The sequence below is a fragment of the Alosa sapidissima genome, chromosome 17 (assembly GCF_018492685.1).
Source record: "Alosa sapidissima isolate fAloSap1 chromosome 17, fAloSap1.pri, whole genome shotgun sequence".
Taxonomy (NCBI): Eukaryota; Metazoa; Chordata; class Actinopteri; order Clupeiformes; family Clupeidae; genus Alosa; species Alosa sapidissima.
In genome coordinates, this window is record NC_055973.1 from 21317331 (window position 1) to 21334939 (window position 17609).

Genomic DNA, 17609 nt, shown 5'->3' on the forward strand with positions numbered 1-17609 from the left:
TACCTCCTCAACATGAGTCAACATGAATAGCCATTTCCTCACAGAGGTGCCCGTGCTGTTGTCAGGGAGGTTTTATTTTTCTCTTGATGGGAAGTACAATATTTGGATTGGTAATCAGATTGGAGCGCCAAGGGAAGAAAAAACACATTGATGTCATCCCTACTGTGCCCCAGAAATTAGTTAAAAATGCAGTGGGCATCTGAAAGGCAGCTTACCTTCATTTATGCATTCATTCAGTCTAAATGGGAAATGCAACCCTGGCAGTTTATGCTTGTATGAAGCTTATTTTTCAAGCATTCAGCACATTTTTAAAGAGCTTCTTACACTCTGAAGTAAGATACGGGCCGCATCCTGCTGCCAGAAATGTATATATAATAAGATAAATGTATAAGTTATGATAATGTTCAGTATAAGTGTTTATCACAAACTTAGAATAATACTGAGCTGAACTGGTACAGAGAGAAGATGACTTGTAAAGGCAACATCAGAGTTTTTTGCTCATGTTTTTTTTTTTTAAATCACTGGATATCTATGACCTCTTAACTCTGGAAAAATATCTACTGAGATCATATCTACTGAGATCGTATCTACTGAGATCATGTTTACTAGATCATCTCTACTGAGATCATGTCTATTGAGATCATGTCTATAGACCCTTTCAAGAGAGTTCCATTATCAGCATCATAGTTGGCCCAACAAGACTTCCTTTTTAACATTCCATATGTTATCTTAATGCAGAGGAAGTAGATTGGGACCCAAATACAACATTCAAGCATTGTTTTTGTTTTTATTGTTGAAAGGGTATTATATTGAGATGTATGAAAAATAACGAACAAAGGGGCAGCAGAAGGGCTGCAGGTGCAGTGACTACCACTGTCTCCATCATATTCGCATTCGAAGGCCTTGAAGATTGTTGTCGTGCATACACAGTGTGCCCTTACATTTCTATTCAATCAATCAATCAATCAATAAATCAATTTATTGTTTATAGTGCAGTAATACCATGGTCTCAATGCACTACACAAATCAACAGATAATGGGGGGAGGGGGGGGATTCTCTCCAAACCCCCCCTCCCCCATTAACAAAAATCTTGTCATCATGTCTCAATTGCTACTTGGCAGCGCAATCCCACAATGCACCAGGCCGAGCCGTTGCTCTCCAGCCCCACATTTAGCTTTGGATGCAGGCGGTTAAAGATGAGAGAGGGTAAGCAGACGCTCAGGCTGCCAAGTAAAACCTTGGCATGAGGGAGCTGGACCAGACAGCAGACACAACAGACTGACCTTCCCCAAATGGAGTCCAGCTAAACACACACACAGTCAGGGACTAACGACACTCCTGAGCTCATGAAAAAGCTGAATTGATGCCTTTTGGGTCTGGTTCTGAGTGATTTTAGATGCTAACTAGAAGGGCACTCGGAGAGTGTGGACCTTTGCCAAAGGCCGAATGCCCTATCTTGCAATGTTAATGATTCCCCCTTGATGTGCATTCACTCCAAAATGTATCGGGTTCTTCCTTGACCTAATGCCGAACCCCTTCACCACGTTTCATTAAAATGAGCCTGCTAGTTTTTGCATAATCCAGCCGACAACAACAAATTGACAGTCAAACAAACACAGAAACCAAACTGAAAGCATAACCTCCTTGGCGGAGGTCTGCCACACTAAGGCAAAAGGTGAAATTTTGGCGAAAATGAGTTTTTGTCATTATTAGGACAATAAACATAAGTTTTATCATGTAGACAAACATCAAGTTTCAATTCGGTTGTTTTTTGGAGAAATAAGATTATGTTTTCGCCGTAACTTCAAAAAGCCGAGGGGAAACTGTGGTAGAAGCCCGTAACATCAGATACGGCTTTATGCCTTCCTTTTACGCTGCTACTGAATACTCGATTGAAGTTATGGTGCGAAGTTACGGCAAGCTGCCTTCTGACCGACCATCAAAGTGAAGTTGTATTGCCGGCTGAGTTATGTCTAGGCTATGTGTAGCAGGTAGAACTTCTCTGCCTGCTATTTCCAGGTGACCGTGATTTGTTCAAGTAAGAGTTGTTCCTGGACCAACATTCTAATGACGGTCCTGGACCAACAACTCTTTAACCAATCACACCCTTGTGATGTCATCAATGTAAGCCTTCTGCTTCTCCCATTGCCATTTTGAAATGTCCCTCCAGAAACAACCAGTGGATCACCAACTTGTATCTCAATACAGGTAGGTCCTTGCATATTTGTGTGTACATGTAAATTAGTTGTAAAATAAAATCATTCTGAGTGGCTATGCATCTTTTAAATAACTTATTTCGAAGGGATACAGTAGTTGAAGCAGCTTTGAAGCTCATTTAGCAATCTTGGTGCCGCTGTTATTATGTTACTAGGCTAGGCTAGGGAACATACATTTATGCTACCAAATTAGCTTGCTAATAGGTAGGTGCAGCATGCAACTATGTGAAGTGCCAAGCCGGTGTTATGTTAGTTCACTGTCAAAGGAGCACACTTTTGGACTACTAATGTAGCTTGGTTATAGGCTAAAGCAGTAGCTTTTGTTTGTACATGGTCCTGGAGCGAAGTTGCCATGTTGGTCTTGGAATGTTGTTCCAGGACCGACTTTAGAATGTTGGTCCAGGACCGTCTTTACAATGTTGGTCCAGGACCCACATTGTCATGTTTGTCCAGGACCGGCAATGATATACTGTAGCTTTGAAGCTCATTTAGCAATATTGTTGCCATGGTAATTCATGCTAATGTTAGCTGCTAGGCTAGGTAAAATACAAAAAAATAGCTTGCTAATAGGCAATACAGATCTGTCAGTTGTCTTTAGACAGATTTTTTTCTTGCTAGATTTCTGAGAAACTTGCCATGTTTAAACCTTTATAGAATAAGCTGCAAAATATTTTTTCTGCTTTGTTTATTCCAGGTCAATCATAGGGAAGTTTGTCCAGGTACCTCACAGGGAAGTTGGTTCAGGTCCATCACAGGAAAGCTGGTCCAGGTCCATCACAGTGAAGCTGGTTCAGGTCCATCATAAGGAAGCTGGTCCAGGCCCATCACAGTGGGCTTGAAAAGCAATACGCTTTTTATGTTTTAATTCTTTAAAAATCAAAATAAAATCAATGCTAGTACTAATACATGAAATGATGGCAGATCTGTATAGCCTAGACTCTGCTGAAAAAAACAATATATAATATGTGTGTGTGGCACTTACAATGACCAGAATAAATCCTTATGAATAAAGGTAGTGAAAATGCCCTAAAAACAGCTTAGGGTTCTAAGGGCTAGCCTAGCAGCTTACATTAGCATGAATTACCATGGCAACAAGATTGCTAAATGAGCTTCAAAGCTAATTCAACTATTGGGTCCCTTCTTGGTAATAGGCTAAAGCAGTCACTTTTGTTTGTTGTACATTTTCCAGGAGTGACATCACCATGTTGGTCCAGGACCGTCTTTACAATGTTGGTCCAGGATCAACATGGCGATGTTGGTCCAGGATTAACATTGTAAAAATGGTGCTGGACCAAAATTCTAAAGACAGTCCTGGACAAACATGACAATGTGGGTCCTGGACCAACATTGTAAAGACAGTCCTGGACAAACATGACAATGTGGGTCCTGGACCAACATTGTAAAGACGGTGCTGGACCAACATTGTAATGACGATCCTGGACAAACATGACAATGTGGGTCCTGGACCAACATTGTAAAGACGGTCCTGTACCAACATTCTAAAGTCGGTCCTGGAACAACTTTCCAAGACCAACATGGCAACGTCGCTCCAGGACCATATACAAACAAAAGCTACTGCTTTAGCTTATAACCAAGCTACATTAGTAGTCCAAAAGTGTGCTCCTTAGACAGTGAACTAACATAACACCGGCTTGGCACTTCACATAGTTGCATGCTGCACCTACCTATTAGCAAGCTAATTTGGTAGCATAAATGTATGTTCCCTAGCCTAGCCTCTAACATAATAACAGCGGCACCAAGTTTGCTAAATGAGCTTCAAAGCTACTTCAATTACTGTATCCCTTCGAAATAAGTTATTTAAAAGATGCATAGCCATTGAATTACCTATTAGGAAGCTAATGTATTACAGTAAATGTATGGTCCTTAGCCTGGCAGCTAACATTAGACATGGAACCAAGTCGGCTAAAACGAAAATTAAAAAAAATCTAAGGTGCATATATTCAGATTCCACTCAGAATTATTTTATTTTACAACTATTTTTACAAATATGCAAGGACCTACCTGTATTGAGATGGTAACCCACTGGTTGTTTCTGGAGGGACATTTCAAAATGGCAATGGGAGAAGCAGAAGGCTCACATTGATGACATCACAAGGCTGTGATTGGTTAAAGAGTTGTTGGTCCAGGACCGTCTAGAATGTTGGTCCAGGAAAAACTCTTACTTGAACAAATCACGGTCACCGCTATTTCCAATAGCACCTGCCAGTGCTACTGAAGGGGGTGGGGCATAGGCAATTAATCAATCTGGCACCAGTGGAGCGCTACTTAAGAGCGGCAGCTGCCAGTAGCCATGTAGGCTGCCCTGGTGTAGCCCCTGTCTGTGCTACCCTCAGGTATGCTGTTTCCCTGTAGACATTTGTGGTTTTCTGTTATGTATGTTGTGGTGTTTTCATTGTTTAATCTTCTGTGTTCTGTTCTTTTAGGCAGCACAGTCGTGCTGGTGGGGTAACATTAGTATGACCGATTGTCATTTTGTGGGCAATACTAAGGCAGAATACAGTAACTTCCAAAAAAGGGTCAAAGGTCAAATTTGAGTTCACATTTTATTATGACCGCCGCGCAGCGAAGCGGCGGCATGTAACCCCACATGGATAGCATGGAACCATCGTTTTTCGTTTTGATCTGTAGCCCCCCCGCTGGACTGGACCCCCCGAAAGGAGGGTAGGGCAGACACAGTTTTCTGGGAATATCTCGAGAACCGTGGGGTTTAGAAGGACCATTTTTTTTTGTATGTTGATCTCAAGGGGCCATGTCAACCCATTCCATAACCACTCATTTAATGTATAGCGCCACCTAGTTAAACACAAAAAAGTAAAAATGAGGTGTTATAATCACAGGTATCTGTGACCTAACATAGTCAAAACTGCACGAAATTGGAAGTGTAGGATCATTATGACACCCTCTGAATGCACGCCAAGTTTCGTGGAATTCCGTTCATGGGGGGCCACACAATAAATTAATTTATGTTACTATACACCAACTGGCCTGTAGGTGGCCGGAGACAGTTTTCTGTGAATATCTCGAGAACCGTAGGGCCTAGGAGGTCCACCTTTTTTTTGTATGTTGGTCTTAAGGGGGCATGTCAACCCATCCCATTACCACTTATTTCATGTATAGCGCCACCTAGTTAAAAATTAAAAAGCAAAAAATTAGGTGTTTTCATCACAATATCTCTGGCTGACATGGTCAAAACTGCACGAAATTGAAAGTGTAGGATCATTATGACACCTTCCGAATGCATGCCAAGTTTTGTGAACTTTCGTTCATGGGGGGCCTTACAATAAAATAATTTATGTGTACATTTAGTGACCGTACACCAACAAGGATTCCTGGGACACTGAAAGACCGGGGTACACAAAACTTAGTGGGCATGTAACCCCACATGGATAGCATGGAACCATCGTTTTTCGTTTTGATCTGTAGCCCCCCCGCTGGACTGGACCCCCCGAAAGGAGGGTAGGGCAGACACAGTTTTCTGTGAATATCTTGAGACCGTAGGGCCTAGGATGACCAATTTTTTCTGTATGTTTGCCTCCAGGGGTCATGTTAACCCATTCCATGTGCACACATGTGCATAAACAGATACACACGCACACACATACATTCACAGTAATCATACGTATGACACATACTCACACAGTAGACATATGTACACATGGATGCACATGCACAAACACACATATGCAGACAAACACACAAGCACGCACACACACACACACACACACACACACACACACACACACAAACATAAACATGTACAGGTACACGCATACATGCACACAATTCAAGAATTTCTCAGAATTATGAACAGGCAAGATGGGGGTGGGGTTGTATAAAATCCCAATGTCCTATTGCAGTGACAGGGACACTGTACTGCAGGGGATGTTTTCCTTTGCATGAATGTTAAATTGAGGTCCTGAATCACCATGGTTGTTAAAGATCCCATGGCACTTATCGCAAAGAGTAGGTGGTTTCCTGATTTGCTTTATTTATGTACACATACATAAAGACACACACACATGCGCGCACACACACACACACACACACACACAAAAACACAATTACAAACACACAAAAAAGGAACAAAGTAGGAAATGAACACAATTTGACAAGGAAAAAATGTGCTGGACTGGGCGGCGGTCATATTTTGTACCGCTCTGCGGTACATCTAGTTTGTAGATAGATTAATACAGGTATACACTACAAAATGTGAAAATTACAATATTATTCCTACCGGTATTACTCAATTTTCAGGACATTAAGATAACTTTAAAGTCATTTTTCTCAGTTTCACACTCTGGTGAGTAAAGGTCTTTTGCCTTAGTAGGGCTGAGGGATTACAGTAATAACTGTTTAAACTACTGTAGAATTCAGATACACTTGTCCCTTAAATATGTACAACCATAAACATCATAATCTTACTACTTCAGATAATGCATGCAGCCTAGACTGACACCATAGAAAGGGAGTGAATTATGTGCAAAGAAAAAAAACAAAGATGCAGATTTACTAGTGTACAGGTCATAGCCAGATTGGGAATAGTGCCTCTCTGTCTTACGTAAATCAATGCGTGGAGCTGAGGCCTACATATTTGTATGGGCTCTCTGTGTGAGGTGTCAATGGCCATAACTGCAGACTGCAATGAGTTGTGTTGACAGATTTAGTCTATTAGGCAATCTAGATGATGACTACTGATGACATGTAGTGTATCTGATGACTACACATATATCTGATTTACTTGTATTAAATGGATGATCGTGCGCCTATGATGGAATCCACTGAAACAACATCATGTTGATTTTGCTGCGAAGTCATGTAGGGTGAATTACCACACAAAAAATTACCTCACAAAATAATCTGTAAATACCCCTCGTCTACTTTATGAGGAGGTTAATTTGATGGAAAGTTCCCCAGTTTTGGTGGGATTTTGTGTTGTTCGGAGTTTAATGTGGTTTAGTTCTTCAGTGTCTATCAGCATTGCCAAAAGGAAAACAAACATGTAATCTGAAATAAGCTTCTTAGCCATAAATCTAATTGAGCACTGAAATAGTATTAGACTTTGCAAGCTTTGCATTGTTTTGTTGGGTTCAGGAAATGCACTCACTGAGAAAACTGAGGGGATAAATACCACTCCAGAAGTTGCATAAGTCACACACACACACACACACACACACACACACACACACACACAGTATGAAGCAGTAACGTTCGCCCTTTTCAAGCTATTATTTGTAAGTGTTCTATTTATAGTCCATGCAGGTAACGGTGACTTCTTTGCCACTTGTACTCTTATATAACTAGATGTACCGCAGAGCGGTACAAAATATGACCGCCGCCCAGTTCAGCACATTTTTTCCACAAAAATAAATCACGCTGAAAGGCCTATATGATTCTAACTGTCTCACTAAATTGCATTATCCCTTTCGGGGGGTCCAGTTTTTCTTTTTCGCATGCCCAAATTTCCGTCAATGATTCCCGGGACACTGAAAGACCGGGGTACACAAAACTTGGTGGGCATGTAACCCCACATGGATAGCATGGAACCATCGTTTTTCGTTTTGATCTGTAGCCCCCCCGCTGGACTGTACCCCCCGAAAAGAGGGTAGGGCAGACACAGTTCTCTGTGAATATCTTGAGAACTGAAGGGCCTAGGATGACCATTTTTTTCCGTATGTTTGCCTCCAGGGGTCATGTTAGCCCATTTCATGTGCACACATGTGCACAAACAGATACACACACACACACACACACATACATTCACAGTAATCATACGTATGACACATACTCACACAGTAGACATATGTACGCTTGCATGCACAGGCACATACGCAGGCACACACACAAGCACGCACACACACACACACACACACACACACACACACACACACACACACCCACACACATAACATAAACATAACACAAACAATCAAGAATTTCTCAGAATTATAAACAGGCAAGATGGAGGTGGGGTTGTTTTTTGAAAAAAATGAATTTTACATGTGAAATCTATGAACTAATCATGTTTTGGTACTTGTTGTAGCAGATACCAGTGAGAATTGAGTGTGGATAATGCAATTTAGTGAGACAGTTGCTGGACTGGGCGGCGGTCATATTTTGTACCGCTCTGCAGTACATCTAGTTATATAACCTTTACACATTTGTTGAATCATGGTTGTTGCCTATTTATCCAATTTCCACCACCATGAAAAAAGTGGGCTGGTCTTGGGCCTGAAACTCCCGGACTGAAAAGTGGCCCCACTCCAGCCCTGCTATTTTGTGAATTTGCTCAGATAGCACTTTAATCATGTTCTACTTCAGCTGAAATGATAAATGAGTGTAAAATTAAACTCACATCCATTACATGTATCTGCAGAACACCACACTTTGAGTGGCTGACATTTACTCAATTACTGTACTTAAAGAAGCATTATGCAACAAATGTAGCAAAAATGACCTTAATTATGCAGGTTGAGAGTCGTCCTGATGGTTCTACAACACTTTCTGGGTTGTTTGGTGGGTGCTTCGTCTCCCCCTATCGCTTCTCCACGGAAAAAAAGAATATGCAACATTCTTGACCTGGTCCGGGTAAATCCGGATGTGACTCAGCGGAAGTATCCAATCGCGCCTCAAAATGTAGTCAGATTGTAGTTTCGAAAATGCTTTACGGCAGACACCCCCCCCAAACATGGGACCGGCTAGATATAAACAGCCAGTTGCAAGGCAATTGTTGCATTCATCATGGATCAATCGACAAATAAGAGACCCAAGAAGCGACTGTCGGAGGAACGGAAGAAGAAGAAAAGGGAGTTTGACAAAAAAAGAGACCAGACACGAATGAACACAGGGTGAGCTTTTGAGGAATGGCGTTAAGTGAGAGACTCTGAAGACTGCAAAACGGACGCCGACTTGGCTTTGTTGCTGTTGAAATTGTAAGTAGCCTACACTTGGGTGAACTTCGTCTTTGTAATGTGGTTTGATAGTCTCTTGAACAATGTGTTTGCTCGACTGTGCCTAGACTGCGTGCCACTTTCGACTGTGTGCTACCTTCCCAAAAGCCCCTGGCTGCTGCGTGTAGATCGGGGCTGGTTTCAATGTGGGGGAGCTCAATGTTGCTACTTTCCAGCGTTACTGGACCGCAAGGAAATATAAAAAAAAAATGTTGGGGGACTATTACGATCGCGAGGCCTCACATAAAAAATGGTAGCCTACAATTAAGCAATTAGGCTTTTCACGTAACATAAACATATTATTATTACAGGCTATTATACAGAAATCGGACTACCTATTTAATATGATGCCGTCTGTTAGGTGTGATCACCCCGCAATAGGACCATCTTATTGAGGGGAAACGAGCTCATTGCTTAATGCAATGATCCCTTAAAGGTGTAGGTTTTTGAACATTCTAAGTTCCGCAACAATTGAAGGTTCTAAAATTCTATGTTGAATTCAATGAACCCAGATATTCTTTAGAATGTTCATTTCTCAACATTCCCGTCACACCGGTGTGACGGTACTCCTTTAAGGGTTAATGAAATTCCAATCAGTGCTTTCAGTCCTAATACCACATCTGCCGCTGACACTGGCAGCCATTACACCATGGCTGGAATTTTCACTTTATACTTTTTCTTTCTTCATAGTCTGTTTCTCACCAGCCATGATTGATTGCCTCAGGGTAATAGCTCAGACAGTCACACACATGAGCGCTGATTTAGGTAGACATTGGGAGTGAAATCCGCTCAGTAAATCAGAGAAAATGCCACAGCGCTGTGTGCAGCATCAAGGGCTCAAATCTCGGATATCGAACGAGGAACCTTTTACAAACCTCAAAATATCTGACGGAAATATTAAGCAGCCCAGATTGCTGACGCTGGCTCTCGGCCGAGTGTGGATAGCAAAAGGGCAGTGAGTAAACCAGAAAAGTGCCCTTTTCCAGAACGTACAACTCCTCCATTTCCCACAGAGATGCCAATCAGAAGAGTGCTTTCAGGGAGACTTTTAATATGTTAAAACACATCCCTCCAGCACGGCCAATGCATGGCATCAACCTAGTGTGAGCTTGTGTGAGCCTGAGTGTATGGAGTTGGGGAGATGCTTAAAACTTGCTGTTACTACGAGCCCTACTGTGTGTAGTTGCTGTAGACTCACACGCACGCACAAACACACACACACAAACACAAACACACACACACAAACACACACACACACACACACACACAGAGGACAGGGGCTACAGTGGGAAAGGCAGTGGCCGCCTGGCCTGGCCTGCCTCTGCTAACATGCATGGATGTGCAGCTCCATCTCTCTGTGCTCCTCATTCCTCCCTGGCCTTACCCTCACAGGATGTTACCCACACACACACACACACACACACACACACAGCCTGGATCTGAAGGAACGCCAAGTTGGAGTTGGATAATGTGTGGGATCGGGACGCATGTGGAGAGCAGAACGGAGCGTCCATTTGATGTGTGGCTTCAAACGGTGTGTTAGCGCTGCTGCTGCATCATGTGGGAGGGGGGACGGATGCAGATAGCACTCCGCATCTGACCAGTTTGATTCTCTGTTTTAATGCCTTTTACTCTCAGGGATACGGCACTGGCGAAGCTTGGGTTTCTCAACAAACAGCCTGTGGTGGTTAGAAGCTCAGGAGCTGAAACACACTTAAAAGAAAACTAACCTCTAACCTCTACATCTCTATCTGATATGCTCAAGTGTGTGTGTGTGTGTGTGTGTGTGTGCATCCAGTCCTGCTGTGTTGGAGAGTGACCATTATTCTGAATCGGCCTGGCACACCAGCTGAAGACCTTTTTCTGTAATAAAAGGCTTTCTAAGAAGTCACAAATTCTGTATAGGCCTATCTTCTTTTTTTTCTAGATGCATCTCTTTACCAGAAATAAATAGTTAGAAATTGTCAGGTCAAATAATGTATTAATCTTCAGAAAACACACGTTTCTGCAACCTACAATAAGTTTCTTCCTGCAGGACCACATGAGAGAAGTCGACTGGCAGAAATAAAACTTTATTGTACAATTTAATTTATTCTCCAGATGCATGAGGGAAAAGTAGACAAATAATTGGCACAATTTTCAACAAATCTATTAATTTATTCATGTCAAGTAGAGGATACAATAGAGTTGTACTGGTAGCCTGTTTCCTGAAGTGGGAGGATAGGATACAATGTGGCAATAGCAACAGAAATACTGTTTATCTTCATGTTTGAGGCATGTTGTTTCAAAGTGGCTTCGACAACAGTATTTTAGATGGTTTTCACAGCTAACTCCATTTCAGGTGGCTGCTGCCTTCATCTAACTCCAGGTGTCTTCAGATAATCAACTCTTTGCTGAGTTGACCCCCCCCCCCCCAATACCCTCCATAACCATTCAGTTGGTTTTGGCTTGAGATAAGTACCATATTGGAGTACTGTATGTTGCTCAATTGCTCAACCTTGATCCTCACTGTTGTCCTCCAGAATTGGAAGCTTCCTGTTGATTCAGTTGGCCACATTCCCACCAAGCTGTCACTTGTGTTCAAGATAAATACTTTCTGTGATTAGACAAAGACAGTGTGTATGTATTTTAAAGAGAGCTAAGTGGGGGTACAATGCTGTAATAAATGAACAGACAGATTACCAGCCATCTGATGAGAAGCTGCAGTTAGTCAAAGTAATTGAGCTGTACACTGTATTCCATAAGTAAAAATGAGTCTATGCCACCACAGCAGGCCTAATGAATCCCATATGTTAAATTAATTGTATTTACAATGATTTTCGAGGCAACCAGCGTGCCCCACCATAATCCTGAAAATGGCTGTGCATTCTCATTCTGGGTAATTTTTGAAGTTTGGAACGAAGCACTAATCATTTGACAAAGAATGTGACGATAAGTGCTTTGGAAATGAAAAGCATGGAAATGGGCTGAGAGACTGTAAGGAGATATGCCACTCTGTTCTTTGAAGAGGCAATTTCATTCTTAATGAAAAAAGGGATTCTTAAAAAAAATCAAAACAAAGGGAAGTGATTCTTTAAAAAAAAATTATGAGAAATGAATTGGCAGTGATACGCATTATAGAAATTCAATGGTGCAAATAAAATAAAGCCAGTCAAAATACCACATTTTAGAGCAATTTAGACTGATGGGATGCCGCCGGAGCTCTGGAAGGGGAATCATTGTCCACTGTCGAGACATAAAAAGGGAGTGTTTTATCTTAGTCGTGGCAGAAGTGCTGAGCTGGTCAGACAGTGGTGGTCTCTGGCCACCAGACAAACCAACTCATAAAATAAAAGCCTTTGCAGTGAGATGTTCGTCCATTTTATAGCGGCAGGCAGACAGCAAGCTGAGGCCTTTCACTTTGCCACGGGGCAGAAACGGCTCCCTTACACCCATCACAGTGTGGCAAACACGACTTCATAAGGTATGACAAGGGGCACCGCTGTGGCCATGGAGCACAGACATAAATCCAACTCCAGGGGATGATGAATAATGCAACTGATCCTGGTGGAGAGTGCTGGTGATGTGTTATTGGGGCGTACTCTAGAAGCAGGGCGCTGGTGATGTGTTATTGGGGCGTACTCTAGAAGCAGGGCTCTGGTGGTGTGTTATTGGGGCGTACTCTAGAAGCAGGTTATGTGTTATCAGGGCGTACTTTAGAAGCAGGGCTCTGGTGGTGTGTTATTGGGGCGTACTCTAGATCATTCTATACGCAACCACGATGAGAAATCATCAGTGGCTTTGAAGATACAGGCTGTTGGTATACCTGCTGGGCATTGCTGCCTGACGCACCTCCACCAGTGCACTCTATGCAAGTGTGTTCCCCTATACACCTATGGGCAGGAACGGGTCATCAGCTGGGGACCACCAGTCACTGATGTTTCGCTCCTTCAACCCCAGTACATCTCTTGGTGGCGGAGCGATGGCTGGTACAGTGGGTCCCCGTTAAGTTTGGACGGGTTCCTTCAGGAATCACGATCCCCATTTTCTCAGCAGAAATGGCACAAACGGCAGTTGACACAAACAACCACAAGGTGTCACTTTGGAGTTCTGCCACTACTATTTTTGATGCGACTTGACTTACTGCTTCCATGATGCAGTTTCCAAGTCAGTAGAACAATCAGAGAAAGCTGAGCCATTACCAAACATATATGATAATACAATAGCGTGAGTTTATATATCTTATACCCTATTTGTCACGGTTACTTATAGATTTGATAGTGTAACGATAAGAGCATAAGAGACTTTCAGCGGGGGCACGGAAACTTAATTTGATCACGGTAGTTTAAGCTTACACTTGACAAAACATTCTAATATGAAAATGTAGATGCAATTGTTGTAAGATGGTGCAGCTCCTTTAAGAAAGCACCGTGCAAAAAAGTAGACGTGCTGGAGCGAGTCATATTCAAAATGCAAAAAATAACACCGCAGATAAAACCAATTATCCTCATTCATTGCAACCGCAGCATGCCTGCTTGCCAACGTTTAAACAAAATATATCAAAGCACCTTTTGCGTTTGAACGTAACACGAAAAAATGTTTAAACAGCTGGACAAATGATTTAGCTAATTGATTATAGCCTGTACACCAGCAATTGTTGAACATTTGGAAAAAGATCGCTCAGCTGTTGCCACAGTCATAGGCAATGTAGAAACAACATGAGAGCAGTACACACTTCCCCGAATGTGGATGTTACACTGTCATAATCTACCACCAGCCTTTTGGCAAGTTGAAAAATAGATGACTTCTGTGAAATCTCTGCTTTAAAGCAAGACCTAAATGAGAGGAGTTGTGTTGGGAATGTCGGTGCAACGTCCATGCTATAATGGTCTGACAAACGTAGGCTACTGCCTTTTCAAGCAGTTCATCATCACCGGCGAGTTGAAGGATCATAGGACGTAAAGACTCAAACACATAACAAGTTTCCCGCATGCTTGCACATCTTTGGGAGAGCTGACTGATTATGATGTCCAGCATTAAATACCTGCACTTTTAAGTATCTCTCTGCATCGGTTAAGCGTTTATCTTCCGATAGTTCGTCAAAGTGACGCTTCACTCTTCACATTTTCAAATGTACTCTGAACCCCCATTTATTTGCGAGTGTCTGCGCTGTAGCCTTGGCCTGGTCAAAGGCACGCAGGTAGTCAGAAAGGACCGGTATAGAATTTTCCAGCAATTGCATTGCGGGGGTAGCGACGGAGGTCATAGGCCCTGGTGCGACTGCACTTGCTGCACCTACTAGGCCTAGTTACGCCACTGCGTGGAGCGCTAATGTGTCTACTGTAAATCATTCATGTGTGAAAGTCATTAGGCTGGAAGCGCTAATGTGTCTAAGCTCATTAGTCTACTTTCAATAGGCCTACTGTACAGCCTGAGAGGGGGAACATAACCTATAGCCTAGGCTACTGTAGAGTAGGCCTACAGTAGGCTACTGTAGGCTAAACAATCAGTTGTGAAAGTCTGCAACGAAAGTTTCCTAATGGAAGCGCTAACGTGTCTATTGAGCTCATTAGCCTACTTTCAGCCTACTGTACAGCCTGAGAGGGGGAACATAGCCTACTGTAGAGTAAACAATCAGTTTACTTAGTTACATTTGTTTAGTTAAATCCAGTTTTCTACTCTATCTCCATTATATGCTTAGCCTATAGAAAGACATTCAAAATGTGTGAAAGTCATTAGGCTGGAAGCGTGTCTACTGTCAGTGACTAATGCGAGAAGCGGGTTCTGTGTTGTAGGCTATGCATTTTTCCGACACTTGGCTGCAAGCTCCCCTCCCCCACTCCCTTCTTTCACAAGCAGTGCAGCTTTCTGAAGCGGTGCCTTTTGAAGCTAATGTAACAAATACCACCAATATTGTTGTGTGGCAATAAAAGTATCCAGGGTTTGCGCAAGTAGCCTAAATACCTACATAAATAAATTAAGGACATACAATCCTTAACGTGAAAAAGCTTAACGTAGCTTAATGTCCCAAACAACAAGTCGTTTTATGCGCTCATTATAAAGAAAGTTTAACGTGTCCCAAAACAGCTGTCAATTAATCACCAAACGTCAAGAGGGTTGAGTCTGAATGACACCGAGTTTTAGACACTGAGTTTTTGAAGTTAAGAAATATTTTCTGCAGTACCCAGAAGTTCGCATCATATTGCGGGTGACTTTGTAGTTCTTTAGAGCCCTATTTCTACTAGCCCTGCTGTCTGTACCACATCCATTACGGACACTATTATCACGATTACCACTGCAACCTCCAAGCTATGTTGGGCAGAGGGTCGAAACAAGCATGGTATGCTTAGTGGACACCGTTGTATACACGCACCTCCATTCAGAGACGCACCGTGACTATCATAGACGATCGATCATAATCTCCAAAAGGATATTCTTCTTCAGAATTAGAATAGGTGAATAACATAGCTTACCTAAGACTTCATCACACGTGAACGTTTTTCAACATTTGGTGTAGGCCTATTTCTGCTTAATTTCTGCTTCAATTTCTGCAACACTATGGCCTGCATCGCTTCCGCGTCATTACATATGCACGTCTTTGTGTTTCTCGCGTGTAATACAAGTATTTCCTGAAAACTTTGCGCAGCGATTTTGGGTTTGAAGAGTAGAGTAGGCCTACAAATGAGATTTGTCACCGTACCTGGATCTATCGTCTATTTTAAGCAGTATCGTTGTTTGTCGCAATTAATAGCCTCAAGGGCCGGATTACATTATTATTTTGTCATACGTCGCGGGCCGGAATTGGGCAGGATTTGGCCCGCGGGCCGGGTGTTTGAGACCCCTGCTGTAAATCATTCAAAATGTGTTTAAGTCATTAGGCTGGAAGCGTGTCTACTGTCAGTGACTAATGCGAGAAGCGGGTTCTGTGTTGTAGGCTATGCATTTTTCCGACACTTGGCTGCAAGCTCCCCTCCCCCACCCCCTTCTTTCACAAGCAGTGCAGCTTTCTGAAGCGGTGCCTTTTGAAGCTAATGTAACAAATACCACCAATATTGTTGTGTGGCAATAAACGTATCCAGGGTTTGCGCAAGTAGCCTAAATAGGCCTATATAAATAAATTAAGGACATACAATCCTTAAAGCTTAACGTAGCCTACATGTAGATTAATGTCCCAAAACGTCAACAAGTCGTTTTATGCGCTCATTATATATGGATTTCTATGAAACGCCACGAAAACATGCGTGCGCAACCAAGAGGCAGAAAGCACCATAGAACAGCATAGAGCAATGCAAAAGAGCAAAAGAATAAAATGAGTTTTTGTGCTGACAACTGCACCAATTCGAAATCACGATGGTTAGAGAATGTTAAATATGTTCAATATCCCTAACGGAATGCATGTCTTCGCCAAAAATGACAATATACGATGTTATGTTAATAATGCAAATGAACGGCACACTTTGAAATATAGTCGGAAATGAGATGTTATCATCATTGAGACAACAGGGGTATACAATAAAATCCGATTGTAGCTTACAGCAGCCGACTATTTAGGTTAAGTTTATAACGTTGTGGACGGCCACCAAGCGTCTTCTGCCCCACGGCTGCGGCACAGTCTTGAGTGACCGGATTCGTTTTCCTTTGTCATATGAATGCTGTCATTTTGTTAACTTTACTGTTAAGGAGATGCTGTAGGCAAAGGCTATATTTCAACCTCGTTAGTGTCAGAACTATTCACAAGGTTTCTGGGCAGCATTTTTATGTTCTGTTAGCAAGCGAACTTCTCATGACTACCGACAAAGTAGCCTACTGCCAGCTGACGAAGCTCTCATTTTAAAACATTACTGAGAGACAGGCACTATACAATCAAGAAATCTTGCCACTGAATCCAAAACTATGTTTAACATTATGTACAAAGCTTAGGCTACAGTGGATTAGCATGTTGCAGGGGCTGCTAAAAACAGAGAAACGCACTGAAAACTCGGCCAATCACAGCCCTTGCTGTCGAATGCGCCGTCCAGTTCGACCGTTGAACGCCACAGCGGACTATGCTGCCCCCAAGCGGCTGCAGTTGTACTTACATGTCACCCAGCTGCGTGAATCACCATTATCGTGAATGAAGTGTCAATTTTTAACGGGGACCCTCTGTATCTCTACCTGCCACCCCCTGCTGATGCCCTAGGTGTTCTGCCCCCACCCTCTATCTCTCCTCCTCAGCCACAGCCAGAAGCTGCCCCTCTCTGCCTCCTCTGCCAGTTCCTTGATGGCTTTCCGGCTCCCTGCTCCTGTGCAGGCAATGTCTCGCAGCAGGCGAACTGTTGAGGCGCCCACAAAGCCCCTACACCCCACCTCAACAGGGCGTGTAATGGCTTTCCAGCCAGCCTCCTGACACTCTGCTGCCAGGTCTGCATACTTGGAACGTTTGCGTTCATTGGCAGCCTCCATGCC